Consider the following 6,000-nt stretch of genomic DNA (forward strand, 5'->3'; position numbering starts at 1 on the left):
AAGTAAATCCAGAAAAGACAAAGTATATGATTATGTCTCGTGACCAGAATATTGTACGAAATGGAAATATAAAAATTGGGAATTTTTCTTTTGAAGAGGTGGAGAAGTTCAAATATCTTGGAGCAACAGTAACAAATATAAATGATACTTGGGAGGAAGTTAAACACAGAATAAATATGGGAAATGCCTGTTATTATTCGGTTGAGAAGCTTTTATCACCCAGTCTGCTGTCAAAAAATCTGAAAGTTAGAATTTATAAAACAGTTATATTACCGGTTGTTCTGTATGGTTGTGAAACTTGGACTCTCACTCTGAGAGAGGAACATAGGTTAAGGGTGATTGAGAATAAGGTGCTTAGGAAAATATTTGGGGCTAAGCGGGATGAAGTTACAGGAGAATGGAGAAAGTTACACAACACAGAACTGCACGCATTGTATTCTTCACCTGACATAATTAGGAACATTAAATCCAGACGTTTGAGATGGGCAGGGCATGTAGCACGTATGGACGAATCCATAAATGCATATAGAGTGTTAGTTGGGAGACCGAAGGGAAAAAGACCTTTGGGGAGGCTGAGACGTAGAAGGGAGGATAATATTAAAATGTATTTGAGGGAGATGGGATATGATGATAGAGACTGGATTAATCTTGCTCAGGATAGGGACCGATGGCGGACTTATGTGAGGGCGGCAATTTTATTAACTTATAAATATGATAATCTATATGCTTTTCCCTACATCAAAATTTTGATGCATTGTAATGCCTAAATACAAAAATAGTTCACCTGTTTAAATGTAAGAAGTATAGGACATAAGCAAGGATAAAAATTTGAATAGTTTCCGTTATATAAAGTTATTTTGAAATTATTTTCATTTGTGAGAAGTTTTGTTATATTTAAAGGAAAATATATAATGACTGTTTTGTTAATATTTAGAGATTGTAGATTTGCGTCTAACAATTTAATAAAACCATAAAATCCTGTATTAAAATATAATAAGAATTACCTAAAAGTATAGAAGTTGAAATGTTTATCACTGCAACTAGATAATGTCATTGTTGTGCTGCATGACCCACCTTATTTGCTGAAACAAATGACTGTGTATCAACAAAAGAATAAACAGACTTTATAGCCAGAACATGAATTACAGAGAACGATTTAAAAAAGTTATGAATAGTAAAATTTAATGTTTTCGTATAGTTTTAAATATATAAACTGATTTTATACTATAAAAGCGTTTGTATTATGCAAGTTAATGCCTAAAGAACGAAAGTCAAACTCCATTTAAATACACAATAATAAAAAATTGAACAACGATTGAAATTAAATTGTGAAAGATCTTCCTTGTCTTCAAATAAAATATGAAGAACGCATATTTGCACTACACGTAGATTCTAACGCCTCTTCAGTAAGGAGGTGATATTTAGGATAGAAATTTATTAAATTTCTTAGTACCTTTATGTAGAGAAAAATACTTCACTGATTCACGGAAGTATTTGATGGGTTCCTTCACATCCTTAAACATTATTTCATCTAAATAAACAACACTAATTATTATATTTAACATCGTTCGGGATTTACACAGCTCCCAGCTCCGTGTTTCAGTTCTGTCAAGTTATTGCCCGGGGACAACTTTCAGATAATTATGAAACGAACATGTTACATTCCCATTTAAGACAATAATAAAATCGGTGGCATAATTTTTGTGTTGGTGTTCTATAAGAGCTATTTTCCAACCATCAGGTCCTCATATATAGATGAACATTTAGTAATGTCATTTTAGGCGGTTATTCTTTCAGATATTTAAAACAAAAAAAAATTAATACATATTTGCTCGTTTTTTCTTCCTTTCCGAGATAAGAATTGTTTTATATAAACATTCCACAGCGTGTTTTGGAAAGCCATTGATTTAATTCCCAATATGCTCAGTCAATTTAAGAGAGCAGTGTATTATGATAATAAATGATTGAAAGAATTTGAGTTTTGTCCTTTAAATGTGGAGAAATTTGATCCCAACCAGAGTGCTGCATTGGAGTTAAATCGCTCGTTTGAATTTGGTCGAGTGTCGCACCCTCGAGTGAGATACGATCGGTCGTGATACGCTTGTAATAAATAGAAGCACAGTACAAGGTCATCTCACCGACATGTCTTATCTTGTATGGAAGGCGACAGATAAGATACACATATGTTTTGCTCACACGGTAAAAATAAGGCTTTATTTTCTGCGTTTATATCAAACGTTTAATGGAACGTACCGAGAATTGAAACAAAACATTCCGCTCGTGTATCGTACATTATTTTGTGCGAAGATCGTTTATTACATACCTGAAAGAGGAATTTCTAATTAGTTGCAATGAAATCTCCATCTTGGTTTCTGTTTAATGACGCCAACTTCGGAACACCAAAATATCTTTCTTCAACATTGTTGCTGTAAAATGTTTTCTGTGTTTACTATACTCCAGCAGGCCGTGATATACGTCTGTCTTTTTTTTTTCCAAGTCTATGGAATCTTGTTGATTTTTTCACGGCTTCCTTAATGTTACTTGCATCACGAATGCAGTAACTTTAGTGGAGTTGTAGAGTTTACTTAATTTTTGCAAATATTTAAAAACAATAATTAACAGTGCAATTTAGGTGAAATTGCAGTGGTAAGTTTCCAATTTATAATTATTACTATATTGAACATCTCTAAAAATAATATGTTAAAAGCCTAAAGCAGTAAAATGAATGTCGCGCTTAAGCGGTAAGAAGAGGGAAATTGTTATGTGTGTTAGGTTGGGAATACTGAATGTGGAATTTTAGACTTTTCGCGGATTGGTTTTGTGCGGGAACCAAGCAAATACGCACGATCTCGCACAAAATAGTATTAAAACATCGATATACAGTTATTATTGGTAATTAATAATTATTCAATATTTGATTTATCACATATATAATATGATAGGTCCATACATAGTGTTCCGCCTATATACTGCGACAATGTAGAAACGTTTTACAAAATATCATTGATATAGCAGTAGATTAATAACAATATTAGTACAGAGACAACGTCACAGAAAATATAATAAAACGAATAATCATGCTGCACAACTGTTACAGACGCAAAGATTGATACACTAATTATTATAGATTATTATTGTTATTATTATTATTATTATTATTATTATTATTATTATTATTATTATTATTACTAGAAAACTTGATACAGTTCTTGCACTATCGTGATTGTGTTCTCCGTTTATAATAATTACATTTACATCCAATAACATCTATCAGATGTGGCTAAAAAAAAAATCACTCCAGTGTGGGGAAAAAAGAAAAACATTTACCTACAACATTTATATTACATTTGAAGCAAGTTTTGTAGTTGTACTATGGAGAGGTTAGTTAAACTCTGCAAAGTTTTGAAATGATAAACATCTGTGATGTTACTACACAGTTCATCACTGTAACAAGAACGAATGTCTAACGCTCGGCTTATACCGTTCGAGGATTTATCGCTCGTGACAATTTTACCCATCATGCATGTGCGCTACCAATCGGATTATGCTATGAACTACTTGGCGCTCGAGCGAAAACGTCCGATGCAGACCTCTGATCCAAACAAATGTAACATTGTAAAATTCCTTTGCATAACGAAAAGTTATATTTTTTTTTTTCGGATCAAATTTCTGCACATTTAGAGGACAAAACTAAAATTCTTTTAATAAATTTTTTATCATAATACACTCCTCTCTTAAATTGACGGGCATATTATTGGAATTAAGTGAATGCCTTTCCCAAAACACGCTGTGAAATGTTTAATAACAAAATTTTTATCTCGGAAAGGAAGTAAAAACGAGCAAACTTGCATTAAACATTTTTTGTTTGAAATATCTCAAAGAATAACCCCCTGAAATTAATAACATTACTTACGATTCACTCTACACAGTGTTCATAAAATCCCCATGTTCATATACGTTGCATTTCAATCATAGCCTTATACAAAGTGTTCATAAAATTCCAAAGTTCAAAAGTTAAGGAAAACCAATAAAATTATCATTCTCTTATAGCATGCTGTCTATATTCAACCTACATCAATAGAAAAAATGACAGTATTTTCTAGAATGAAAGTTATACTTCGATCGCCATGGAAATGCTTACGTCATATCCGATAAACAGAATAGTGTGAACGAGTCCATTCCTGGACACCAGGGGGTGTCCGCATATAAACGAGTACATAACCTACTGGGAAGAATCTACGTAAAGATTAATTTTTTGCTCCTACAGAATTGATCTGTTATGGTAACAATGGTTGTTAGAGGAGAAAAATTCCCTCCAGTCGGCGCCGAGAATCGAAGCCGTGTCTTTGGTTCTACGCACTAATTGCTATAACCACTGAGCTACGCCGAAATTCAATCCACCGCAGCGGATGGAATCTCTCTCCTCAAGTGTTTTTCACTTTGTGACCTTAATCCATGTTCGACATTTATGTTGACATATTATATTAAGTCAACTGCCATTATACAAGGAGCGCACTCAATTGAGTGACTTGGTGGCCGGGATTCCACAGTATATGCACTGTTGGGCGAAGAATCTACGTAAAGATTAATTTTTTGGTCCTACAGAATTTACCTGTTATGGTAACAATGGTTGTTGGAGGAGAAAAATTCGCTTCGGCGCCGGGAATCGAACCCGGGTCCTTGGTGGATTGCTGTGGATTGAATTTCGGCGTAGCTCAATGGTTAGAGCGCATGATACGTAGAATCAAGGACCCGGGTTCGATCCCCGGTACCGGAGCGAATTTTTGCCCTCTAACAACAATTGCCATTGGGAAGAGTTTATTATAATGCATGGGGGATGCACTATATTTTTAAAAATAATGTTACTATTCAGTTGTGTTTGACATGAACGAAAACAAACGCGTGCACAATACATGGGTAACTATAGAAATTTAATACAAGCTTGTTATTACTCACAAATGGATATTTACGGGATATTTTCATATGTTTACATAGAATATGTCAGTTAATTTTTAATTATCTATGACTAAAAGTAGTTACCTACTTCTTCTGTTACAATACATTCTGTTTAATGATTTAATACTGATGGAGGATCGACTGTTTTTCATAGTTAATTTAATCCATTTTTTAAACACACTAGGAAATAATTGTATTTACTTATCCTAATGTCTGTAATAGACGTTAAATGCAATCCTGAATGTTTTCTCAAATTCCCTTTCACTTGTTTAAACATAGGCATCTTTCAGCGTCGTCATAGATACCAGAAATCGACAATCTACAACTAGCGGAAACTTCCAGTCATAAAACATGAAGATAGATGGGAGGGAATAAGTATGCAAATGAGATGCACCCATCGTTTGAAGCCATATGTACCACTTAACAAACATTAGTCAAAACCTTAAAAGCATACAGGCACTGGCTATTCAACAGTAGGTTTTTTGTTTTTGTGATTATTATTATTATTATTATTATTATTATTATTATTATTATTATTATTACTACTACTATTATTATTATTATTATTACTATTATTATTATTATTATTATTATTATTACTGGAATGAAGAAATAGAAAAAGGATAAAAAATAAAAAGTATTAAACACGAAATATCAAAACGTATTAGTATATTGTGATACAAGGTTGGGAAGTTTTTTTGTTACAAATTCGAGGAAAAATTTGAAAAACGAACAGAGCCAATTTTTCAATTTCCGAGATTTTGTAATGCACTTCACAAAGGTGTATTGTACAACACTTTTTTGGACGATGATATTTTCAAAATTGCAAATACAATATATTTTGCATTGAAAATATTATTCCAAGGCCATCGCAAAACTATATAATGTAATAATAATAATAATAATAATAATAATAATAATAATGGTTTATTTTAACTGGCAGAGTTAAGGCCATTTGGCCTTCTCTTCCATTCAACCAGTATGATAGAAAATTACTACAATGCTATGAATATAACATAATACAATACAATACAATACAATACA

This window comes from Periplaneta americana, chromosome 2 (genome assembly GCF_040183065.1).
Source record: "Periplaneta americana isolate PAMFEO1 chromosome 2, P.americana_PAMFEO1_priV1, whole genome shotgun sequence".
Classification (NCBI taxonomy): domain Eukaryota; kingdom Metazoa; phylum Arthropoda; class Insecta; order Blattodea; family Blattidae; genus Periplaneta; species Periplaneta americana.